The 27,851-nt window shown below is 37.6% G+C and overlaps 1 pseudogene; it reads right to left on the bottom strand.

The window, feature by feature from the left end:
- Nucleotides 1-6: 6 nt before the first annotated feature.
- On the bottom strand, nucleotides 7-27,851 carry LOC141511209 (R3H domain-containing protein 2 pseudogene; annotated as a pseudogene).

Below are 27,851 nucleotides of genomic sequence, written 5' to 3'. Positions count from 1 at the left end.
AGGATTTTAATCCAAACTTTTACCTATAAAGAGAAAATGGAAAAAGGTATTGGTTTAGAAGTCTGAATACCAGACTTCTAATTCCATTATAACTTCTTTCTCATTGTATGAACAACTTTCTTCTCTTGGTCTGTTTCCTCTTCTGAGAATAGAACCTGGACTAGATAATAATTTTTTTAAAGCAGTAATATTGTGGTCATGTTTATTTCAATTTTTTAGCATACATTTATATGTCATTTCTTTTACATAGAGTTATGGGGTTACTTTGATACTAGAAAAAGAAAAGAAAGAAAGTAGGGAAGGTCAATTAGATCATCACTTTTGATCCCTTCTAGTTCAGATATTAAATGGTTCTATGAAATCATAACAAATATTTATGTTAAGTAGATTACATCTATTTTAAAATGGACTTTGGTAATTATTATTACTGTTTCTCATTCATCTCAAGCTAGATAACATGAAAGAAATAATCAAATAATCATTTCTAAATTTCTTTTCCTCATCTTGTCAATTTGTTCAAAGCATCAGATCCTTGTAGATATACTTTCTAGCCACATATATTAAATAAAATGACAGAAATATCTCATCAATATATTCATGTAATTTCTTTCTCCCCACATTGATTTATCTATTCCTCAGTAACTTATAATTTCATAAAATCCCCAAATTTCTATTGTATATGCATAGTCCCTATATAGCTTGCACCATTTATAGCCAGCTTTATAGCCAACTTCCTCCCATTAAGTCAAAATTTTTCTCTTTATAGCTTTCATTTATTGAATCTGATTTTGTATGTAGGGATGAACAAAAACAAAGACAATGCCTCTTACATAATATATTTTAAAATATTTGAAGAAAGCAATAGTTGCCCTCTCCAACTCCCTCAGCAATGATTTTATTCTTCACAGTAAATATCTCTTTTTTCTTCCACTGTTGCACATAGAGAGTATAGTGGAAGAAAAAGTTGCATTTGTAGTCAGTATCCTGACTTTAAATTCTTTCAAGATGTATTTGGGTAGACTGGATAACTAACTGATTACTGTAGAAGGAATTTATGTATAAGTTTGACTAGAAAACCTCTGAACTCCAATACGATTTTTATATTCTATAGTTTTGGGACATTACATGGTTTTGAATATAGCCAACCTCTTCTCATGTTCATTTTATCACTGTCCCTCTCTTCACTGCAGCATGTAGACAAAATGGTAATACTTCTGATCAGAAAGAGTAATGGAATTAGAGGCCTCTCTCATTTTGGTCACTAACATTTCATGAAAGTAGTCTAAGATCACATTCTCTTTTGATTATATGTTGCCCTCCTCTTGTATTGATCTCACAATACAATGAAATCTCAAAGTTTTTGAAGTATGTCTTCCCCATCTTATATTTGTATAGTTTGAAATAAACTTAAAAATGCTACTTTATATTTTTTCCCTATTAAATTTCATATTGTTAACTTTAGGTCACTGTCATAGCCTATGGGAATTTCTTTGGGTCCAAATTTTATCAAGGGAATTAACTATTCCCTTCCACTAATATTAATTTTAAATGTAGTAAGCAATCTATATCTTTATACAAGTCACCGATTAAATTATGAGAGAATATGACCAAGCCTGAGTTATTGTTTTACAGACTTCTCTCAGGGCTGATTCAGTCTACTAATTCATCCTCTTTGGGCACAATCAATAATGAAGTTTGAGCACAATTATATTATTATTTCTCTTCATTTATTCCATCTCTTCATCCTCTATACCAATATATCATAAGAGGCTATGTCAAATGCCTCAGTAAATTACATTAAAATGCCTTTGGAATTGACCTTTTTTGATCTATTATTGAAGCCTGACAAGAAAGAAAAGATGATTAATTCCTGTATAATTTGTTCAAAATGAATCCATTTTGGCCTTCACAAGTGCTCAGAAAGCATTCCTCTATTAATTCATATTTTCTATTAGAAGTCAAATTCAGGGGCGGCTAGGTGGCGTAGTGGATAAGGCACCGGCCCTGGAGTCAGGAGTACCTGGGTTCAAATCCGGTCTCAGACACTTAATAATTACCTAGCTGTGTGGCCTTGGGCAAGCCACTTTACCCTGTTTGCCTTGCAAAAATCTTAAAAAAAAAAAGAAGTCAAACTCAACTGGTCTCTAATTTGAAGAATTCATGTTTCTTTCTTTTTTAGATATTGACATATTTGGCTATTTCTTCTTCTACAATATGGTCTTCCATCCACTCTGAAACTTTAAAAATAATTTAATAATCACATGCTTAAATTCTTTCTATATAAATCTCTTCCTGATAACTTGAACTCAAGAGCAAGCTATCTGTTCTCTAATCATCTTGGATTGTAATTCCATAAGGTAAATGACTCCCAAGTTGCCACTTCCAAGCTTGGAAATAATGAGCTGCATTTGTTAATATTTTGTGATGAACATCACATTTGATTTTAGTTGACATTGAGTATGCATAAATCCTGGGCTGAGATGACTTCCACCTTGGGTGAGTGGAGAAAAGACTAAGGCTAAGGGATATAGAGCATGACTTCTCCAACTTCATCACTCCCTGAAGTTCAATCTGCACTTTTTATTGCAGTTCTAGTAGTCTTATCATAATACCTGAAATCTGAGAGACAGTAGGTAAGAACCTCTGGGGATAAGAGTAAGAAGGAAGGAAAAAAATCACTCAACTCCTTTTGAAATATAGATGTCATTGGTAGGAAAATTTGAAAGAACTTCAATTTAACAAATATTTTATTAAGCATTTATTTTAATATATGTATTCACTGAGCTAGGTCCCAAGGATACAAAGACAAAACCAAAACAGGCCCTGGCCTTTTAGGAGATTATATTCTGTAATTTATATTCTACAATTATATGCAATTCTAGCGTTTAGTTAGCATTTATATAATACTTTAAAGTCTGAAAAACACTTTACCAATATTTTTTCATTTTTATGCTCACAACCTCCCTGGGAGATAGATATTATTATCCCTATTTTTTAAGATGAGAAAACTGAGACAGAGGTCAAGTGTCATATGAGAGTCATACATCTAAAAAGTATCTAAGGATAGATTTGAACTCAGATCTTCCAGAACCCAGATTCAGTATTCAATTGCACTCCCTAGTTCAATATAATATTACAATGTAATTTAAAATGGACAGCTGGATGACCTAGTGGATAGTGTTAGACCTGAAGTCAGGAAGATTCATTTTCCTGAATTCAAATGTAGCTTCAGACACTTACTACCTGTGTGACCCTAGGCAAGTCTCTTAACTCTGTTTGCCTCAATCATCTGTAAAATGAACTGGAGAAGAAAATGACAAATTACTCTAACATCTTTGCCAAAAAAACTCCAAATAGGGCATGAAAAGTCAGATGTGACTGAAATGATGAATAAGAAAACTTATAATGGAGAAGTTAACTATCTTTTTTTGGGGAAGGAGAGGCCAATAAGGGATAATTTCATGACGGAATTGACTCCTAAGTAGAATTTTGAAGCACAGTAAGGCTTCTGACAGGCTAAGAGAGGAGAGTGTGCATTTCAAGTATGGGAGATGATTGGTGAGAAGGTACAGAGATTAGAGAGAGGGAGAGAGATCTAGTTTGAAAAGAATTGATGAGTCCATTCAGACTGGAACAAAGAGTATGCGAAGGGCACTGATGTTAATTAAATCTAGAAAGATAGGTTGGAACCAAATTGTGAAGGATACTAATTTTTTAGGACCAAGGAATTCATATATTATCCAGAGGATCTTTGAGGGAAACCTGTGCCTTTGGAAAAGAAATATGTTTCAGGGGGATCATGGATCATATCATAGAGTCTGTAATTTAGATATTAAAAAATATATCTTTTTCAAATTAATAATAACAGCATTTACATGGTGCTTTAAGCTTTTCAAATATCCTTTCATTTGATACTCACCTCTTTAGGAGGTAGGTGTTATTATTCCCATTTTATAGATGAGGTAGAAATTAAGTCACATCACAGAGCTGATTCTTTCCCAGTTGACTTGGCTGTCTTGGATGGGACTTCTGGACATTCTTCCTATTTCCTGCTTATCTTTAATGAGAAACATCTCTCCTTCATATAGGATTTTCCATCTTCACGTGCTCTCTCTCTCTCTCTCTCTCTCTCTCTCTCTCTCTCTCTCTCTCTCTCTCCTTCTTTGATGTCTCAATCCACTGGGGACTTTTAGTCTCTGGGAAACTTGTTAGTGACAATCATGGGAATTTTCTTCTGTCTAGATCCCTTTCTCCCTCTCCAACTAGGAAAATCTCTTTGGGGCATACTTCTTAAGAATTTATGCTCTTAGCCATCCAGTGGGGCATAGAAAATCTCCATCATGATACCTCTCTTCCTAGCTATAGCAGACTGCCTTGATCAATCTTGTAGTTGTTCAGCTAAACTTTTCATTTTATTTCTTGATTATGCCAAGGTTTTCTTTCTTTCTTTTTTTGGAGTTCTTGATTCTTGATGAATCTATGAGTATTCCTTGACTGAAATTATGTTATCTTTTTTCTTGTTCAATCATTCCAAGAATGGAGATTATGAATTACAGCAAATTTCTGTGGTCAACTGGAGAAGCAAAAAAATGTCAAATTGGATTATTTTCCAATTATAATTATATATATATATATGTATATATACTTTATATAAATGTTATGCTATAAATGGTATTTATAATCCAATATGGTAGAATGAATTAATCAATAAACATATATTACGCACTGTATAGGCATACAAAGACAAAAGTCAGTCTGTTAGTAAATATTTATTAAGAACCTATTATGTAGGAGCAGCTGGGGCAACAGTGGAGGGAGCACTGTCCTTGTAGTCAGGAAGACCTGAGTTCAAATCTGATATCAGACACATGATATTAGCAAGCTGTGAGATTTTGGGCGAGTAATTTAATCACATTGCCTTACAAAAAACAAAAAAAAGAACCTATTATGTGTAGCCTTTGGGTTAAGTGTTGGGCATACAAAGAAAATCAAATAAATATTCCTTGCTCTCAAGGAACTCATAGTCTAATGCAAAGGCAACCTAAAAACAACTTTGTCCAAATAAGCTATATATACAGGATTATTTTCCATTTATGCTGTATGTAGTTTATTTGAATTTATGTTCTATTAGGGGAGAAAATATATATACACAATGCTTAGGTGAAATATATGAAAAATAAATGCAAGTAATTTTGGGGGAAGGCACTAATAACTGAAGAGATTAGGAAAAGTTTCATGTAAGGAATAGCACTGAACTGAACTTTGAAGGAAGCTATGACACAGGTAAGAAGGAAGTATAGAGGGATGATCTTTCAAAGGTGTGAGAAAAGAAAATGGAATGTTGTTTGTGAATAGTAAGTAGACCAGTGTAGTTGTTTATAATTAGCCTGAAGAGAAAGACTGGAGCCAACTTGTGAAGAGCCATAAAAGCATCAAAGAGAATTTGCATTTGTATCTTGAGGCAATGGAGGACCACTGGAGCTTAAGAAGTAGAAAAAAAGAAACAAACCTCCATAAAGCACCCATTACATGCCAGTTACTGTCCTAGGTACTCACGGAGGTTGGTACTATTTTTATCCCCATTTTATAGATGGAGAAACTGAGATAAGTATTGTCATACCTACAGGACAGAGGTTAAGTGACTTGCCTAGAGTCCCACAGATAATAATCATCTTGGGTATAAACTCAGGTCTTCTTGATTCCAGGTCCCATTTTGACATCTTAGTGGATGGAGTGAGATGTTGTTCTATGCTTAGTTTTTACCAGACTGTTTTACAGTTTTCCCAGAAATATCTAGATAGTAAAGTTCTTAATCCAAAAGCAAGATCTTTGAGTTTATCCAGCATAAAATGATTATGGTAATTTACTTCTGTATACTGTATATCTAAAATAGTCAATTGATCGACCTTTGTAGTTCTTATTCTATACTAGATTGTTTTGATGATTATTGCTTTGTAATAGAGTTTTAAATCTAATTTTCCTTCACATTTTAAAAAAATGATCTTCTTGATTTTCTTGACCTGTTCTTTTAGATAAATTTCATTATTATCATTATTATTTTCTCTATAAAATAATACTTTGGTGGTTTGCTTGGTATGGTATTGAATAAGTAAGTTAATATAAGTAGAATTGTTATTTTTGTCACACTGGCTTGGCCTATCCATGAACTATTAATATTTATCCAATTGTTTAAATTTCTTTTTTTTGTCTGTAAAAAGCGTTTTGTAATTTTATTCATATAATTCTGTGTTTCTTGGCAGGGAGATTCCCAAGTATTTTATTCAGTCTGTAAAATGCAATTTCTTATGCAAATTTAATCTTCTCTGAGGTACCACCTCACACCTCTCAGACTGGCTAATATGACCAGAAAGGATAATGATTATTGTTGGAAGGGCTGTGGGAAATTTGAGACACTAATACATTATTGGTGGAGCTGTAAACTCATCCAGCCTTTCTGGAGAGCAATTTGGAACTATGTTCAAAGGGCAACAAAACTGTGTATAACCTTTAATCCAGAAATGCCACTACTGGTCTATACCCTGAAGAGATGATGAAAAAGTGTAAAAACATCACTTGTACGAAAATATTCATAGAAGCCCTGTTTGTGGTGGCGAAGAATTAGAAATCAAGTAAATTGGGGAATGGCTCACCAAACTGTGGTATATGTATGTCATGGAATACTATTGTTCTATTAGAAAACAGGAGGGATGGGAATTCAGGGAAGCCTGGAGGGATCTGCATGAACTGATGCTGAGTGAGATGAGCAGAACCAGAAGAACATCATACACACTAACAGCAACATAGGGGTGATGATCAACCTTAATGGACTTGCTCATTCCATCAGTGCAGCAATCAGGGACAATTTTGGGCTATCTGCAAAGGAGAGTACCATCTGTATCCAGAGAAAGAACTGTGGAGTTTGAACAAAAACCAATGATTATTACCTTTAATTTAGGGAAAAAACCCTGATATCTTATTGTCTGATCTTGCTATCTCTTATGCTTTATGTTTCTTTCTTAAGGACATGATTTCTCTCTCATCACATTCAAATTGGATCAATGTATACCATGGAAACAATGTAAAGACTGACAAATTGCCTTCTGTGGGGGGTGGGGGGAGGGAAGTAAGATTAGGGGAAAAATTGTAAAACTCAAAATAAATAAAATCTTAAAAAAAAGTAAAATGCAGTTTCTTTTTCTATCTCCTGCTGTGTTTTGTCAGTCATGTATCAAAAATGCTGATGATTTATGTGAATTATTTTGTGTGAGATTATGTTTCAACTTTGCTAACATTAATTATTTCTACTAGTTTTTAGTTAATTCTTTAGGATTCTCTAAATATACCATCATATTAACTACAAAGAATTATAATTTTGTTAACTCATTGCCCATTCTTACTTAAAGTATTTAAAAATATAAAATTTCCTCTATGTATATTCACCAAATGTTGACATACAGTTTTTTTCTTTTAGTTTTTTTTTTTTGCAAGGCAACGAGGTTAAGTGGCTTGCCCAAGGCCACACAGCTAGGTAATTAGGAAGTGTCTGAGGTGGGATTTGAATTCAGGTCCTCCTGACTCCACCGTGCCACCAAGCCACTCTCTGTCATACAGTCTTATTGTTCCCATTCTCTTCAATGAAAGTGTTGATTGTTTTTATGATTTGTTCTTGAATTCATTCATCCTTTAGCATTAGATTATTTTGTTTACACTTAATTTTTATTTTATGCTCCCAAGACGCTTTGCTGAATGTAATTTTATGCATTGTTGTTAGAAAAAGGCAATTAATATTACTGCTATTTTTGTAATTGTGAGGTTTTTATGTCCTAATACATGGTTAATTTTTTATGAAGATGCTATAAATAGTTGAGAAAAAAGTATACTCATTTCTATTACCATTTCAATTTTCTCCAGGGGTTTATTATATGTAACTTTTCTAAAATTCTATTCATCTTATGTACTTTATGATTAGATTTATCTAGTTCTGAGAGGGGTAACGAGATCTCTGACAGTACAGTTCTATTTCCTTTTTTTAAAGAATTCAATTTTTCCTTTAAGAATTTGTTTGCTATGGTATTTGATGCAGATATATATTTAGTATTGATATTACTTCTTTGTCTATGGTACCTTTTTAGCAAAATATGGTTTCTTTGATTATGTTTTTAATTAGGGCTATTTTTGCTTCTGTTTTGTCTGACCTTATGATGGTTACTCATGCCTTTTATGCTTCAATGGAAGCATAAGAGATTCTGCTCCAATCTCTTATTTATTTCTGTGTATATCTCTATGTTTCAAGTATGTGTCTTGTAAGCAACATATTGTTGGATTCTGGTTTCAAATATTTTCTGCTTTCTGATTCCATTTTGTGAGTGAGTTCATTACATTTACACTCAAAGTTATGATTACTGTGTAATTCCCTCCATCCTGCTTTGATCTGTTTTAGCTTTTTTTTACCGCTTTTTTTTTACCCTGTTCCTCCTCAAAAAAATCTATTTTGCAGCTAATCACTTGCCCTACTCTTTTTTCTTAACCAAGGGGAGGCCTCTCCCACTTCCCAGTTGAATAGGAGAAATTTCTATACCCATCTGTATATATATGTGTGTGTTTGTATATGTTTGTGCATGTGCATTTTTCCTTTTTTTGAATCAATTCAGATAAGAGTGAGCTTCATTGCTCACTTACCCCTATTTCCCCTCCACTATAAAAATTCTTCCTTGCATGAGGAAGATGTGAGATATTTTTTTCCATTCTTCTTTTCCCTTCACCCTTCTTCTAGTGCATCCCTCTTCTTCACTTTTCCACTTAATGAAATTATCCCAACATAATAAAGTCACAACCACATTCTTTGTCTGTTAACACCTTTTAACTACCTTAATAATAATAAAGTTCTTAGGAGTTTATATATATATATATGTATATATATATATATGTCATTTTTCCATACAAAAATGTAAACGCTTAATCTTAAGTTTTTAAATTTCTCTTTCATGTTTATCTTTTTATGTTTCTCTTGAGTCTTGTATTTGAATGTTAAATTTTCTATTTAGCTCCAGTTTTTGCATAAGGAATTTTAAAAAATCCTCTATTTCACTAAATATCAATTCCTCCCCCCTCCAAGGATTCTACTCAATTTTTTTTGGATAGGTTATTCTTTATTGCAATCCCACCTCCTATGCCTTTTGGAATATTATAAGTCCTCCCCTCCTTTACATTGGTAGCTGCTAAATCTTATGTGATTTTGATTATGGATCCATGGTTTATTTCTGTCTTCTTGCAGTATTTTCTCCTTGACTTGGAAGCTAAATGAGTTACAGGAGGAAAAAGACAATAAAACTGTACAACTGGGATACCTCAATTTCTCCCTCTCATAACTAGACAAATATCACTACAAAAATAAGGAGATACTTGAATAGAATTTGAGAAAAGTTAGATATGATAGATATCTGGAGAAAATTGAATGGAGTTAGAAAGAAATATTCCTTTTTTTCTGAGCAGGACATGGTACCTATACAAAAAAAGTGTATTATTTCTTTAAAAAACCCTCAAAATCAAATATAGGAGAGCAGAAATATTAAACACATTCTATTCAAATCATAATATAATGAAAATTACATTTAGTAAAAGAACATGGAAAGAGAGATTAAAGTTAATTGGAAAGTGATGTAATCCTAGGGAATGAGTGGGTTAAAAAACAAATTATAGACACAATAATTTTTATAAAAGAAAATGACTATAATGACACAACATATCAAAATTTATGGCATGCAGTCAAAGTAAGTTCTTAGGGGAAATTATGTATCCCTATTCCTTACATCAATAAAATAGAGAAAGAATAGATCAATAAATTGCATATGCAACTAAAAAAAGTTGGAAAAAGAATAAATTGAAATACCAAATTAGAAATCCTGAAAAATCACAGGAGAAATTAATAAAACAGAAAGTAAGAAAATCATCAAATAAAAATGAGTTGGTTTTATGAAAAACAGATAAGCATTGTTTAATTTGACTCAAAAATAGAAAAAAAGAAAATCAAATTACTAGTATCAAAAATGAAAGGGGCAAATTCACCCCCCAAATGGGGAGGAAATTAAATTAATAATTAGGAGCTATTTTGCCCAGTTGTATGGGCATATATAAAATGGACAAATATTTGCAAAAATTTAAATTGCCCAGATTAACAGAAAAGGAAATAGAATAACTACACTTTAGAAAAAGAAAATGGAAAAAGTCACCAATGAACTTCCTAATCAAAAATTCTAAGGTCAAGATGGATTTACAAGTGAATTCTACATTTAAACATTTAAAGAGTATTTAATGCTAATACTCTATAAACTATTTGTACAAATAGGTAAAGGAGTCCTACCAAATTTCTTAGTGACATATATATGGTGCTGAAAACTAAATGTGGAAGAACCAAAATAGAGAAAGCAAATTATAAACTAATTTCTGTAATGAATATTGAATTAAATAAATAAATAAATTGAATTAAACAAAATACTAGCAAAATGTTTATAGCACATCACAAGAATCATAACTATAACCAGGTGGACTTTATGCCAGGAATATAGGACTGGTTCAATATTAGGAAAATTATCAATATAATTGATCATATCAATAACAAAACCAACAGAAATCATATTATTATCTCAATAGATGCAGAGAATGCTTTTGACAAAATATAGCACCCTTTCCTACTAGAGAAAATAGGAATAAATGGAGCTTTATTTAAAATGATAAGTAGTATCTATCAAAACTCTAAATGCTCTAAAATACTATTGTTTAGAAAAATCCAATTAAGAGAACTTTGAGGAACTATTTCACACCTATGAGACTGCTTAACATGATAGAAAAGGAAAATGATAAATTTCAGAATGTACATGGGAAAACTGGGACACTAATACATTGTGGGTAGAATTGTGGAATGACCCAATCATTCTGGAGAGCAATTCAGAACTTTACCCAAAGGGCAATCAATGGCTACTATATCTATATCCTAAAGAGATCATAAAAATGGTAAAAGGATGCACATGTACATAAATATAAATAGTAGCTCTTTTTGTGTCAAGAAAGAATTAGAAATTGAGGGCATGTTCATCAATTGGAGAATGACTGGACAAGTTGTGGTATATGAATGAGATGGGCTCGTATTGTATTATAAGAAATGATGAGCAGGGAGATTTCAGAAAAACCTGGAAAAACTTACATGAATTGATGCTGAGTAAACCAAGAAACATTATATATATGATGGGGGACAAAGTACACAGGTATAGGGTGCTGTCAATGAAAAGTTACAGAGATGGTAGATAGAATGATATGAAGGAGAAAAAGAAATTATTCTAGTATAGCTGGATTATAGAGAATATGGATGAGGATTAAGTTGTGAATTCATGCTGTTGATTCAATCCATGTGAAAATTTTCTTCCTCTTTTATTCTTTTGACTCTACTGTTCTATCTCATCTCATTTGGTCATGTAATTCTTCAAAGCATTGAATTGCATTCACATGTAATTTGTGTATATATATATATATATATATATATATTCATGCCATTAGAATTATTCCATGTATTCTGAGCTCAATTCACACATTTTAAATTAATTCTATTCATTCATTCAATAATTGTTAATCTTGATTCATAAATTAGTTTTCTGTTATGGTGCATAGTCAGTCAGCAAACCAACAAACCAGGTCCTCATACAGAGTAACTCCTCCATAAATGTTTGTTAACATTTCAGAATCAGAGACAAGGCAGGAGAAACCAGATAAGTGTTTTTTACATTTCTCCTACTGGGCATCTCCTAGCAGCCAGAACACCAGTGACTACAGATTCTTCCTGACGATTTGAGCTCCTCTATCATGAAAGAGAACCTGGTAATTTTTCTGATCCTGGTTGTATCTAATATTCTTTGGGAATATACAATTCTTAGTTAATATTAAGCAGGAAAAAGTTTCTTCTTGTCCTGGTCCCTGTCTCTTTGTAATTAATCTATTCCTATTTTTTTCATTGTTTCAGGCATTTTGAGCTAGAAGGAATCTTTGCTGATAGATAAATCTAGAAAGCTTAGTCATTGTTACATTCAGTAAATAGTTTCCCAAAACTTGCTCAGGATGATACAATGAGATTAAAGTTAAATTTATGGGATGAGAATTTAGGTCTCTTGAATTCTAGTCCTATGTTTTTGTTGCGTGATACTTTTTGTCTTTGCACCTATCTCTTGATCTCTGGAGTATGGAGGGATACAAATGCTTATATGGTTATTTTTATACTTTAATTAATCCATGACTTCATTAGTGGAAATAGTCACTCCCTTGATGCAAATCACAACCCTTATAATTTTGGTAATATTTGTGTTATGTTTTCTCATAAATCTTTCAAGGAGGATCTATCAAAAATACTGGAAATCTTTTTCTTTTAATATCTAGTTCAGACAATCTGACATCTTTCCATAGCTATTGTATATAAGTCCAAGGTTTGCCTTGGGAACAATACAGTCCATTCCCAGAATATCTCTTCCTTGCCTTATGCTATCTTGTTTGGGAAAATAAACTATATCCATTCTCAAATCTCTTGGCTTTAAATCCAAGTGTAATTAGCAACCTGCCTCCTTTTTCTCCAGTAGGGAAAAGTTGGACCCAAATCTTTGTTTTATTCTGATTTGGGAAATAATAAGGTTGTTAGTTTGCCTCTTGGACACCTAGAATGCCAAAGAATTAATTTTCCTTTCCAGTTTTGAATGCTTTTAATTGTTAAAATCTTTCATATATTGAGATTTCGATCTTTCTTTTCTATGATCCTGATGCTATTAGCTGGAGTTATGCAGAAGAGGTCCATTTCCTTTTCCCTCCTGGGAATCCTTTAAATATTTGGTGTTAGAGATTATTTTACCCCATTTTCCTTATCTTCACCAAATTAAGTATATTAAATCCATCATATCTTATAGTTTGAGTATCACTAGTATCCATTCAATTTGCTTGAGAACAGGACATACTTTTTTATCCAGTACAATCCTTGATGTAATTCCCTCATAAGGAAGAGCACCCAATATTTTGGCAGCCTTCCTTTAGGTTTCTGAATATTTCTGAACATATTATTAGCATAATTTTCCCTGAGATGGGAATATTATAATATTTTTTCTTTAAGGTAAGGAAGAATCATTACTATAAATATGATTCCTTAATACTTTAAACCAGTGGAACACACACACACACACACACACACACACACACACACACACACACACACACACACACACACTTCATTTCTTCTCTTTTGCTATATGACAATCCTGTTTTCCTGTCTGATTGCACTCTTTAATGATATATTCAGACTACTTCAGGGGTATTTTAGTGTAAAGTGAAAAGATTAGGCTGCAAATGGAAAATTTAGTATCCTGAAAAGTGACCAAAGTCAGAATCACATAAACATATTTTCATAGAATTTCTTTTTCTTTTTCTTTTCTTTTTTTTCTTTTTTCCTTTTTCTTTTTTGCAAGGCAATGGGGTTAAGTGGCTTGCTCAAGGCACACAGCTAGGTAATTATTAAGTATCTGAGGTCACATTTGAACTCAGGTACTCCTGACTCCAGGGCCGGTGCTCTATCCACTGTGCCACCTAGCTGCCCCTCATATAGATGAGGAACTGAGGCAGACATGGCATAGAATTTCAGTGTAGGAAGAGAACTCAGTTCAAACTATAACCCCAAAGAACATCACTTTTTTTCTAGTGATAGATAATGTTTAATATTTAAAAACAAAACAAAAATAGAATAAATAACCCCCCCAAACAACCCCCTGAAACAAACAAAAATCCAGACTAAATAAAATTTACAGTAAACGTACCCAGCAAACATCTGTATATGCAAGTAAATATTGTGTCTGTTACTGCAGCATGGACCTCAAACAAACTATATAGAAATGTTCTGGGAGGTTGGGGTGGATAGAGGAGGGGTAGTCACAGATTTTAACTCATGGGAGGAGACAAGATGGGGGGAAATGAAAGGGGGGGGGGAAATCAATATTTTTCTTAATTCTGTCCATATAAATATATTCATAAAGACCAAAAAGAGGAAGAGGAGATGGGGGTGGTAGGAGAAGGGGAGGAATGGGGGAGTGTGGGACCCCTCATACCACCCGTCCCCAAATGAAAGAAACGTACTGGGTCCAGGATGGGAAAAAGGGATGTCCAAAAAAGGAGGGAGAGGAGTAGAGGGGGAGGGAGGCAGAGAAGAGAGAAGCCACCCAGAGAAAGGGAGGGAACGTGTGCGCGCGCTATGGCCTGATCTCCCCAGCTCCGTGCAGGTTCCCATGTGTGTCTGGACCAGCCTCTCCGTCTGGGCTTTCTCTGCGTCCCTAGCCCAGGCCACCCCGCCCCAGCCCGTGGGCTGGCCTCTGCCCCTCCCCTGCCGCTCCGGGATCCTCAGCTCTTAGTTCTTTTTGGCCTCTCGAAGTCTGAAGCGATAACGGAGTGGTGGAGGCGGAGGGAGGCGTGCTGGGCCGCCCGCCCGGGGGTGAGGCCGCCAGGTCTGTGTGCCGGCCCTTCTCGGCGGTCCCGTTGTCGCCCGCCCCTGCCCCTGGCAGCCCCGGGCAGCCCCTGGCAGCCCCTGCCCCTGGCAGCCCCTGGCAGCCCCTGGATCTTGGCTCCGGGCATGGCCAGCTGAGTGAAGGGCATGTCGGCCTCCGTGCGCGTGATGCCCTCGGGGCGATCCGTGCCCTCCGACTCCTGCTCCGGGACAACAGCCGCAGTCCCCAGGGCGGCGGGGGCAGGTTTGAGTGCCTGCCTCTTCCCTGGGTTTCCAGGCTTCATTCCCGTCGGAGAACAGATGGACAGACTGTACCGTAATGGCTGGTCCAGGAAGGAGTAGTGCCCATTGCCCTGGACAGGGCCAACAGGTGCGGGCACTGTGTAAGGACAGGACAAGGGCTGATGGGGTGGGGGATTGAGTGGGATACGGGTATTGATCTGGGGCTATCTTCAGGCTTGTACAGGTCTCCTGGCTTCGCAGGCTGGTCCAGGCTGGTCCATGCTGGTCCATGCTGTAGTGTGTTCAATGACTCCACAGAACCACAGATGGGGTCTGTGGGGAACACTGGGCACATTCAGTTGCATGACCACCACAACCGTCCAGATGGGGACACTCCTGAGTACTGCTGTGGCATCTGTGGTGGGCTGCAGGGGGAAGGAGACTGAGGCATCTGGTACTGCTCAGAGCCAGGGGGCTGCAGAAACCCTACTGAAGGGCCTGTGCCATTCTGCTGTGCTGGTAGAATCACCCTGTCGTCCGCAGGCCTGCTCCCTGCTGGTAAGCGCTCCTGCACTGACTGGCCAGCAGGGAGCAGCAGGCCTGCCAGACCGCATTCTGGGACTCATTGGGAGCTTGGTATGAAGGTAGCAGAGTATCCTGGACCACTAGGTCTTGCGTCTGGTCCCCCGTGTTGCTCCTCTGGTTGCTGAGAAGGCCTTGCTTCTGTGGCTGCTGGATACCCATCAAGCCCTGGTAGGCTGCCTGCTGCTGGTTGGACATTATGGGCTGTAACCCAGGTTGCTGAGATAGCTGAGGCAGCTGCTGACCATGCTGGGGGCTGTAGGCCATCGGGTGAGACAGGCCAGTCTTGCTGGTTGGAGTTGGGATACTGCCCAAGAGGAGAGTAAAAAACCTTTATCTGTTGTGGGGGCTGTATGGAGCCCTGAGACTACAGGTCTTGGGCCAGGGGAGCGTGGCTGGAGGTGAGGAGAGGCTGGTCTGTGGAGGCCATGATGAAGCCAGGCTGTGGAGGGTGTTGGGAGAGAAGTGGGGGCTAGAACAGGGCTGAAGATGAATCAGCTGCTTTGGGGGAACCTTGTCAGCTGAGGCTCATCTGCCCAAAGGGGTTGCTGAGATCATCCGTCATATTGTACTTTTGGGGTGGAGAGACTGGCAGGAGGACTTGGAGACAGGAGCCTGGAAAGTACTGAACAGGCTGCTGGGAGTCCTGCAAAGCTGAGACGGCCTGGAAGATCACGTGGTTACTGGGGGGTGGCTGTTCCTGGGCTGTGGGTGGGAGAGCTGGATGCTGGTGCTGCTGCTGCTGCTGCTGCTGGGGAGCACAGGGGAGAAGGCCCTGGACAGGCTGGGAGGAGGTGACCTGGCTGCACACTTCTGGGGCACCAGGGCTAAATCTGGCCTGGAGATTCTTCCTGCACTGTCTCCTTGATTGCTCCCAGTGCTGTCACCTCAGGTGGCCACAGAAGCTTCTGGCTTTGGTCACAAAGACTAGGGACAGAGCCATCTGAGTCTGTGCTGCTCCAAGGTTGGGGCTCCAGAGATTTGAACTTGCTGTCTGTGCTGCTCTGTTGGCTGCTCAAAGTACAACTCAGCCCCTCACGGTTGCCCTGGTCATCATCCTGGTCCATGCTGGAGTCATCTCTTTTCAGGATGAACCTCTGTTGAAATTCTACATTCTTCTCATCTTTGAACCTCTATTCAGATATCCTTGTGTTACTGGTTTTGTTGATGATGACAGCTTTTCCAGTTTGTTAACATTGTGGTCCATTCCAAAACAGGCAGCAACCCAGTGTAATGGCATCTGGTGAGATGAGGTCATCTGAGGAAATTTCTTGAACTGGTTATTGTTGTCATTAATGAATTCCAGAATCACTTGTTCTAACTTTAGCAGTCCCTTAGGCTTTTTTTTTTTATTGTATTTACTAGAAATTCATGTAGGTTTATTCCAGTGAGTCTGTGTATTCTTGACTGTAGTCTCTAGACAGCATTTGCCTTGGGACTTTTCCTATATTTTTATCTTCCTCTTCCTTTTTTGATCCATCTTTTGTAGACTTCTCTTCTTTATCAGAGGGGCCACTGATATGCAACTGAATTATACCCTGGGTAACCAGTGGCTCATCAACAAAAGGAGCACTGCCACACCACTACACACACTGCCAGGTGCCGCACCAGCTTCAGTTTAGTTGGACTTAGCTCTTTTTCTGGCATGTCCATGGTTGGAAGACCGTTTCTGTTTCTCCTGCCGAACACTAGGATCCTTAGCCTCCTTCTCAATCTCTTCCTTACTTGGTGACTTGGATGCAAACTTATCCTTGTGTACAGACTCTTCCACCAGCTTCCCCCCTCCCCTTATTCTTTCATTATTTCCAAGGTCTCTTGAATAGTGTTACTGTTAGATATCTCCAACAGAATATAGCAGGGTCTATGGACACTTGCTAGTCCTCATCTGCCCCACTCGGGGTTCTGGCTGTCTCCTCACCCTGCCCCCGGCATGGCTCTGCCTGTACCCCACTTTCCCCTGGAGTACCCCCTCCCTCACTGTTGTGGCCTCAGGGGCCACTCACTACCCCACACTACCCAGGGGGAAGGAGGGTGCACTGCGTCGCCCCCCCACCTCCATCACTTTTTTTTTGCTTTTTTAATTTATTTTTTTATTCTCATTTTGTACAAATGTTTTTTTTTTACATTAATAAAATATACTTGTTTACAAGTAAACAAAATACCCCTCCTCCCATGAATATAGATAGACTTGCTTGGGTGAAAAAGTAAAGGAGAGAGAAAAAAAATTAAAATTAAAAAAATAATAGTAATAATTGTAGGTATGGCCAGGTGGCGCAAAGGATGAAGCACCAGCCCTGGATCCACGAGCACCCAAGCCCATATCCAGCCTCGTAAACCCAATAATCACCCAGCCATGTGACATGCAAGCCACCCGATCCCTACTGCCCTGCAAAAACCAAAAAGAAGAAAAAAAATATGACCCAAAATAAAATAAAATAGTAATAATAGTAGGGGTGGCTGGGTGGCAGTCAGAGCATTGGTCCTTGAGCCAGGAGCACCTGGGTCTGAATCTGGCCCCAGACACCCAAAGATCACCCTGCTATGTGGCCCCAGGCAGGCCACCCAGCCCCACTTGCCCTGCACCCTCCCCCAAATAATAATAACAAAAAATGTGCTTCAGTCTTTGTTCCAACACCAACAACTCTGTCGTGGGTGGATCACATTCTTTATGATAAGTCCGTCACAAAAGTTACTTCCATATTTTTCCAAGATTGCCATTGCTGCTTGCAACTCTCTCCTTTCGTATTTCTCCACTACCACGTGCTGTAGGGTTGCTGAGTGGCATAGCAGACAGATCCCTGGTCCTGGGGGCCAAGAAGCCCTGAGCCCCCATACCACCCCTTAGGCCCAGAATCCACCTGGCCCTATGGTCCTGGGCAGGCCATCCAATCCCAGCCCCTTGCAAGAAGTAAAAAAGAAAATGTTATATCTGACCACTCTCCTCCCATGGTCCATCCTCTCTTCCTTTATTCATATCTCCACCCCTTCCCCCTGCACCCCCCTCCTTCTTACTCCAGTTGTCTATACCCCATTGAGTATATTTGCTGTTTCCTCTCCTAGCCATCACTGATGAGAGCAAAGGTTCCCTCATTCCCCCTTGCCTCCCCCCTTCCATATCATTGCAATAGCTCGTTGTAATAAAAAAAATCTTATGTGAAATATCTTGGACTATTCCCCCTCTCCTTTTTCTTTCTCTCTTTCCATTTCCCTTTTTTCTATTGATTCCATTTTTACACCATATTTAATCTTTGAATTCAGCTTTCTCCTGTGCTTCAACTATAAAAGCTCCCTCTACCTGCTCTATTAACTGAGGTGGTTCATATGAATATTATCAGTATCATTTTTCTATACATGCAGTTCATCCTCATTAAGTCCCTCATATTTCCCCCCTCTCCTCCAATTTCCATGCTTCACCTGAGTCCTGTATCTGAAGATCAAACCTTCTGTTCAGCTCTGGCCATTCCAAAAGCAACCTTTGAAATTCCCCTGGTTCATTGAAAGTCCCTCTTTTTCCCTGGAAGAGGACATTCAGCCTTGCTGGGTAGTTCATTCTTGGCTGCATTCTAAGCTCTTTTGCCTTCTGGTATATTGTATTCCAAGCCCTACGAGCTTCCAGTGTAGCTGCTGCTAAGTCCTGTGTGATCCTGACTGCAGCTCCATGATATCTGAACTGTGTCCTTCTGGCTGCTTGTAATATTTTCTCTTTGACTTGGGAGTTCTGGAACTTGGATATAATATTCCTGGGGGGTTGGTTTTTTGGGATCTCTTTCTCGGGGGGGATCGGTGGATTCTCTCCATTTCTATTTTGCCCTCTGCTTCTAGAATATCAGGGCAATTTTCCTGTAGTAATTCTTTGAAAATGATGTCAAGGCTCTTTTCCTGATCATGACTTTCAGGTATTCCAATAATTTTTAAATTATCTTTCCTAAGTCTGTTTTCCATATCAGTTGTTTTTTCAATGAGATATTTCACATTTTCTTCTAATTTTTCATTTTTTTTTGGTTTTGAAGTATTGATTCCTGATTTCTGGTAAATTCATCAATCTCCCTGAATTCTATTCTTTGTCTGAAGGATTTGTTCTCCTCAGAGAGTTTTCTTATCTTTTTTTTCCATCTGGCCAGTTTTGCTTTTTAAAGCATTCTTCTCCTCAATAACTTTTTGAACTGTTTTATCCATTTGACCTAAGCTGGTTTTTAGCATGCTATTTTCTTCAGCATTTTTTGTGGATTTCCTTGACTAAGCTGCTGACTTCATTTTCATGTTTTTCCTGCATCTCTCTCCTTTCTTTTCCCAGTTTTTCCTTCCAACTCCCTCATTTGATTTTCAAAATCTTTTTTGAGCCCAATTTCTGTTTTTCTTGGAGTCTTTAGATGCAGGAGCTTGTGCTTCCTCATCTTCAGACTGAGTATTTTGATCCTTCTTGGGCTCATTTGCAAAATATTTCTCAATGGTCTTCCTCTTATTTCTTTGCATGTTCATTTTCCCAGCCTAAGTCTGTTTTTTGGGGTGCTTCCTGAGCTTTTGGGACACTCCCACAAGGGTCTCAGTGTGTGAGGTTCTGTCCTCCCTCCTGGTCTGTGAATGACCATAAGCGCCCCCCTCTGCCATGGGGCTGAGGTAAAAGGGGGCTCTGCTGTTCTATGGGGGGGCCTAGACTGCAATCAGTATCTGAATGTGTTCAGAGCCCCAGAGTCCTGTTCCAGGGGCAGAGGACAGAGCTAGGCAGTCTCTCTCTCTTCACTCCCCTCCCTCAGCTCAATGGGCTCATGCCCTGGGGGCTCCTGCTTACAGGCTCCGCCTGCTTCTGTTTCCTGCATCAGGGCTGTGGAAAGACCAAGCTGCTTGCTGTGTGCACTGGGGGCTGGGCTCCAAGGGCTCGCTCTGGCAGAGGTCCCCCTGCTGTTCCCCCACTTTGTGCCCGGTGCTCCCTAGGGTGCAGCTCAGGAGGCTCCCCTGCTGCTGTGAGCCGCGGCTCCCAGCACCCTGGGACTGCCTCTGGGAGGCTGAAGTTCTTTGGCTCTGGCGGGCCACCCCTCTGGCGGGCCGCCCCTCCGACCCCAGGGAGCAGAGCCTTTCTGCTCTTTTCCAGGTTACCTTGAGTAGGAGAACTGCCTCACTGGGTCCCTTTGTGGGTTCTGTCTCTCGAAAGTTTAGTTAGAGTCCTTAGTTTATGAGTTTTTATCAGAGAGCTCCTAAGACTTGATCCCTTCATGTAGCCATCCTGGCTCCGCCCTCCACCTCTATCACTTTTAAAAAATATTTTATTTGTTTTTCCAACCATATGGAGTGCTAATTTTTACCAGTCTCTTTTTGCAAGGTTTTGAGTTTTACATTTTTCTCTCTCCCTACCTTCACTCCCCCCTCCCCTGTTAGAAAGCAATTTAATATAAAATCTACAATTATAACCATGCTAAATATAGATCTATATTGATCAAGAACATCAAGAACATCTTTACCAATATTATTTAGAATAGGCTATTGTAAAATCTTAGCAGACAAAGATTATTTATGAAAAATTTTAAAAAAGAATTATTATCCTATTGGTATTTTTAAAACATCATCTGTAATTTCAAAGGTGAAGTCAGAGTCTTGATTTGGAAATTTCTTTCACAAATATGTAAATAAATCTGTAACAAAAATTTGGGGTTTAGAATATTAAGGAATCATATTTATACTAACAATTCCTCCTTACCCTAAAGAAAAAATATTATAATATTCCTGTCTCAGGGAAAACTTTGCTAATAATATAAACGTATACTATGAGAGACTACTCCTGTGAAGCCCTAGTTTTGATGGTTACTAGCTGTGTAATTGTGGGGAAAATCACTTCATATGATTCTCAGTGTTACTTTGGAAAATTAGGATAATAACATTTAATTCACTATTTACCTCATAGTCATTGTGAAGATCAAATGGAACATAAGTCTAAAAGTGCTATGTAATTTTCAGTGACATATTGCTAGTCATTGATGGCGGTGATTGAAATGGTCATTCTTCTAAATTTCAATCTCTCTGGGTGAGATAGGACATTGACTTTGAAAAGCTTAGCAATGTCAGTGCATTGTTCTAAGCCATAGGAGGAGAGATTGAATATAAAGAATTGGGGCAGCTAGGTGGCCCAGTGGATAAAGCACCAGCCCTGGAGTCAGGAGTACCTGGGTTCAAATCTGATCTCAAACACTTAATAATTACCTAGCTGTGAGTCCTTGGGCAAGCCATTTAACCCCATTTGTCTTGCAAAAAAAAACATCTAAAAAAAAGATTGAATATAAAAAATTGCTAAATGAGATATAGAAATAATAATTTTAGGAGCTCAGAAGATATATTGATCACTTCAGGCAGAGATGATCCCTATAGACTTTAAAAAGTGAGTGTCTAATAAAAGGTCTAGCAATAGCATTTTGTTGTTCAATAATTTCAGTCATGACTCCCACTTGGGGGGTATTCTACCTTGGCAAAGACAGGAATAATTTGCTATTACCTTCTCCAGTTTATTTTACAAATGAGAAATGGAGGCAAATAAGGTCAATTGACCCATCCAGGCTTACATAGCTAGTTAAATGAGGAAAGATTTGAATTCAGGAAGATGAGTCTTCTTGCCTTCAGACCCAGTACTCTAGTCACTTTGCCACCTAATCACACACTAACAACAATTTACATTTAATAAATGCTTATTGGATGAAGGAAGAAAAATTTGAACTGAACTTTTGAGAACTGGGTGAATTGAAATAGGAAAGAGCAAATTTCAGGTGAGATAGTGTGGTGTACTAGAGAAGACCAGCTGGAGTATAGCCTAAATGCAGGGCAGTAGGGAGAGATGAGGCAGGAAAAATTATTTAGGGCTGGGAAGATTGGGAGAGATAGAATAAAAGATATGGTTGAGAAAGAGTAACTTGCTATGCAGGATGCATGGAAAAGGAATCAGTAAAAATTGTGATCAAAGCAATGTGATCAAAAAGGCTATTTTATACTCTCCACATTGTTATTATACCATGTATTCTTATTTCTATTTAAAAATGTGCTACACAACATGATCAATATGAATCTATTGTTTGGCATGGTTATAAATGAAGAGCCTATATCAGATTGCTTTCTGTAAGAGGGAGGGGTGAGGGAAGAGGGGGAGGGAGAAAAATACAAAACTCAAAACCTTGCAAAAAAGTACCATTTCATATAGCTGGAAAAAACAAATAATTAAAATATTAAAAAGTACAACAAACTTTGGTATCATAGTTCTAGGGAGAAGGGGATTTTTCTTTCTGCCAAGAATTTCTTGAAGGCCCCTTTCATGAATTTATTTCTTCAACTATATATGAAAGTATTGGTGTTACCATAGTGTGCATGACTGACATGACTGACTCCTGGACTATGGAGTTTGTGGAAGAACATAATAATTGTCCCATAGAATAGAGATACTGAGAGGTGGGAGCCACAGGTAGAAAAGGTGTTGGGAATCTTCCTGACAGAGAGTATAGCTAAGAGGTAATGAGGGTAAGAACTAGAATAGTTATATAAGGAATGGAATAATGTGAATGAATGGGTTATTACAGAAGTAAAATCAATAGAACTTAGCAATTGGTTAGATGTTGGGCACAAAGGAAGGGAAAAAGGATTCCATAATTTCAAGGTCAGATGACTTTGAAAATGCTGTTACTCTCAATAGAGTTAAGGAGGACAGAATAAGGGACTGTTTAGAGGTATAGATAATTGGTTCAGTTTTGGACATATTGAATTGTAAGACTGATTTCAGTGGGGGTGGGGAGTAACATCCAGGTTCACATTTCAGCAGACTTTTGACAATGTGAAATTGGATTGTTTTTAGTGAGGCTGTCATGGATGGAGACACAAATTTAAGAGAAATCGTTGTGGAGGCAATAAATAAATGAAACTAAGGGAGAACATAATGAGAGAAGACATCTAAAGGGCTAAGCTCCCCAAACTGAAGGATTCTTTTAAGAGAAATATGAAACATTAAAGACAGCTCATGTTTTAGGGGAATGAGTGTTTCATCTGAATCAAAACTTTGCTTTCAATCTTGGCTATTCTCCTTTGTGACACTGGTAAAATTGCCTCAACTTACTAGAAATCTATTTTCCCAAATATAAAACGGCAACATCTTACTAGTTCATTACTTTTAGCTCTAGGTATTTGTTCTTTGTTGAATGAATTAGTTTTCAGTATCTTAAGTCATGAGCTACTTATCACATCTGTTCTCTACCATTTATACCTACTCTCACCCCTAAGCCACTGTCTGCTGTGCTTGCACTGATTTCCAATCTCCATCCACATTTCTGGGAATGTTTCTTTCCCCCATGGTAGGAAGAATAGTTGATCACTGACACTGACTGATTCAGGTGGTGTAAATCTTTACTTTTTAAGGCCCAAGCAGAGGAACCCTGGGAAAGTTCCAGTCTGACCAGCAGGTGTTGTGTTCATTTCTAGTGTCCACATCTCTTTAGCATTCCCAGAGGTGCTTGCTATACATTCATCTATTTATAAAACCAGAAATCCTTCATAATTTATTATGCATTCTTAATTTTTAAATTCATTCTCATATGTATTCATTTGTTTCATTCATTCCCAAAGCAATTACTGATAATTTGCTCTGAGATAAGCCCTCTATTCCTTTGTTTCAGAGGTCTCCCATATTATAGCTGCTTGATGCAGTTGGAGACAAGGCCTAGGGAAACTATATAGGTATTTTGGTGTTTCTCAGTTTCTTCTAGAATGGGATGTGGAAACTTTTTTTCCATAAGAACCATTTGGATATTTATAACATCATTTGTGGACCATACAAAGTTATCAATTTAAAAATTAGCCAACTATATTTGGTCAAATGTTTAATTTATTCCTCCCCTAAAAAAGCTTCTAGATTTATTGAATTTCAAATCCTGCCTGTGGTTGCCATGGTTGCACCAGACCAAATGATTGACAGCCCACATTCAGATGTTCCCTACCCCAGTCCTAGAAACTAGAGCCCTCAGCAACAGATCTCTCCAAGCTCTTTCTGGCAATGTACCCATTCACAGTGACTTGGATTGCCTTGATCATTAATTCTGATTTCTCTAGAGTTACAAGGTACTCAGTTGATATTAAGGAAGAAAAAATACTTCCTTGTCTTATCCTTCTTTAAATATCTCTCTGTGTATCTGTTTCTTTTAATATATTTGTAAAATTCTTTGAGCTGGAAGGAACCTTTACAGAGAGATCTAATCTAATTACTTTTATGATATAGGAAATAGCAACGCTGTCCCTCCCGAAAGGGGACAAGACTTGATCAAGGTTCTACAGTGAGCATGTAGTTAAATTAGTACAAGAATCTAGGACTCCAAGGTGCCAGTTCTTGTGGTGTTTTCAAGGGACCATGAATTCTGTCTGTCTATTTAATTCCTTTTGGCTCAACATTTGTGTGTAAAGGCAAGATGACTCCAATTTACTTTATTTATTTATTTATTTTTTAGATTTTTCAAGGCAATGGGGCTAAGTGGCTTGCCCAAGGCCACATGGCTAGGTAATTATTAAGTGTCTGAGGTCAGATTTGAACCCAGGTACTCCTGACTCCAAGGCCGGTGCTCTATTCACTGTGCCACCTAGCCGTCCCTCCAATTTACTTTAGAAGGTAGAAAATAAAATGCTGGATGAATTCCAAACTAAAAAGAATGACTGCCCCATGTAAACTTAGTTCTTTTGACCTGACTTAGAGAATTGTTAAGTTGAAATCTCAGAACTAACTTGCATTATAAATCTTTTTTTTTTTTTAGGTTTTTTTTGTAAGGCAAATGGGGTTAAGTGGCTTGCCCAAGGCCACATAGCTAGGTTATTATTAAGTGTCTGAGACCACATTTGAACCCAGGTACTCCTGACTCCAGGGCCGATGCTTTATCCACTATGCCACCTAGCTGCCCCAAATGATAAATCTAATACCATGTATGGCACATAGTAGGCACATATGTTTATTCACTGTGAAGAAGAATTATCTGCTTCTCCTGTCCCTGTCCCTGTCCCTGTCCCTGGTACTAATTGGGAAAATTATTTTTGATCATTGAATCTTGGTTCTTTAATCTATAAAAAGGGTTGATAACAATACTTGGATTATTTACTCTACAGTGTTGTTGTGAAGATTCAAAGGAACAATGATGCAAAAGTGCTTTGTTACCATAGGGTGATATATTTGTCTATGTTGGTGATTGACTTGTTAGTGTAGCAAAAAGAGCCCTGAAGTTGGAGTCAGAAAGATCAGAGTAGTTATCTTGATTTAGTCATTGAATAGCAATGTGACCCTTCACAAGTCACTTAACCTCTCAACACCAGTTTCCTCATCTGTAAGATGGAAGTGATAAATGGAATTTGTCCTTCATTCTCGAAGAAGACCATGACATCAGGGATGCCATGACAAGTACATGAATTTGATTTGAATGAGGGAGTGCTGTGCTAAGTCACCCGTTTCATTTTCTCCTCTAGAACCATTTGGATCCAGTGGCCAGATATGAATCAGGACAACTGGAGATGGCCCTGGATACTAGGCAATCAGAGTTAAGTGACTTGCCTGAGGTCACACAACTCAGGTGTCTGAGTTGGATTTGAACTCTCATTCTCCTGAATCCAAGACCATATAAATGTGAGCTGCCACCATTTTAAAGTAGGATTTTAAAATCTGAAATTCATGCATTGAAAAAATTTCTAATAACTGTGTTTCAATGTAATTTATTTCTTTTGTTATTTTAGGTATTTTATTTTATGAACTTCACAATGTAATTCTGAGCAGCAGTTCATAGCAGTCGATAGGCTTCATTCACCAAGTAGTTCAGGGAGTTCAGGACACCTAAAAAGTTAACAAGTCTTGTTTTAAAGAAACATTGATAAGATGGGAAGTATTCAAAGAAACATTCAAAACCACAAAAACAAAAAAGTGTCAATATAGGGAGATATTGGAGAGGAGAAGAAGGAGGAGGAGGAGGAGGAAGAGGAGGAAGGGAAGGGAGAGAGGGGAGGGGAGGGGAGGGGGAGGAGAGGGGAGGATGAGAACAAGAAAAAAATAGATTGAGCAGGACTGAAGAAGTCAGAGGGGATGGGATATAAAGTCCACATTTGAATTGGGTAACTTCATTAGTTGAGATTAGAAGGAAAGAAAGAAGAAAATATAAGAAGATAATTTGAGATACATAGGGAGAAATTAAAATCAGATGGCCTTAATGTTAATTAAATTAAAGGTGTTGAGTAAAAACATTCCTAAACAACTTAGAGTCTGGATAAACTGTCAGAATCATAGAACCACTAAATCCTGGAGTTTCAAATTCAAAAGCGAGATTAGTAGTTCACTAGTTTAACCTTTATCCTACCTTCTAATCGCCTTTACAACAATGTTATTTAAAATAAATCATGGGGGCCGCTAAGTGGCGCAGTGAATAAAGCACCGCCCCTGGAGTCAGGAGTACCTGGGTTCAAATGCGGGCTCAGACACTTAATAAGTACCTAACTGTGTGGCCTTTGGGCAAGCCACTTAACCCCACTGCCTAGCAAAAACCTAAAAAATAAAATAAAAAATAAAATAAATCGTGAACTTTTTTGATAGTTTAGTTAAAAAGACTGAGGCATTGAATTCTACCTAGAACATTTCATTTTAAAATGCTCTTTTATTGTATTCTTTTAAGTATAATTTATTTCCATGATTCCATGGTATGGGGGAATTCCTGATGTGGAAATTCCCTCAACCAATGGGGAGAAGGAATTTATTTGAAACTTATGATATTAGAGTTGTCTTGAGCAAGTTGAATAATAATAATGTTTAAATTATACTGTTTTAATTAAGAATTCCCTCCTCTCCCTTCAAATCCATAATTATTTTCATATTGATGTGGGATTATTATTGTATCAAAAAAGGATTATTAAATTTATTTATAAAGAATTGCTAAATTAGATAATTTAGTGATTTAAGAATTTGGAGGAGGGATAAATCATTTCATTCAGGATGGTTGAGTGAATGTAAGGGAGCTTTGTCTAATAGAAGATCTAATATTTACTATGCATTTAATCTTTTAAAATCATTAAAAATATATTGATAAAGGGGAATTTGAACTGGACTTTAAAGGGCAGAGAATGTTGAGAAAAGAAAAGGAGAGCACTCCGTCTGGGAAAGTAGGTAATAGTAAACACAGCAATAGGAAAGCTGATGAGACTAGTCCAGTTATAGTACAGATTATATGTAGAGGAGCAGGGGTGGGGGAGAAGTCAGAAAAGTCAGCCTTAGAGGACTGAATAGTTTTTGAGTAGGAGATGGGTGTATGAAAGGGGAATTATCCTGTGGTACTACAGGATAGATGGAAATGAATAGGAGGAAATGGAAGCAAGGAGATGATGTAGGATATTTTTCTACTCTCCACAATATTGTTATTAATATTTTTAGATTTTTCTTTATTTTTGGAAATTAATATTTTCCTTTTTCTAATTACACATAAAGATAATTTTCAACATTCATTTTTAAATAAAATTTTGAGTTTCAAATTTTTTCTCCCTCCCTCCATACCATTTCCAT

The sequence above is a fragment of the Macrotis lagotis genome, chromosome 1, assembly GCF_037893015.1.
Source record: "Macrotis lagotis isolate mMagLag1 chromosome 1, bilby.v1.9.chrom.fasta, whole genome shotgun sequence".
In the NCBI taxonomy this organism is placed as follows: domain Eukaryota; kingdom Metazoa; phylum Chordata; class Mammalia; order Peramelemorphia; family Peramelidae; genus Macrotis; species Macrotis lagotis.
Note: the sequence above shows the minus strand (reverse complement) of the source record. Positions and strands in the feature narration are given on the sequence as shown.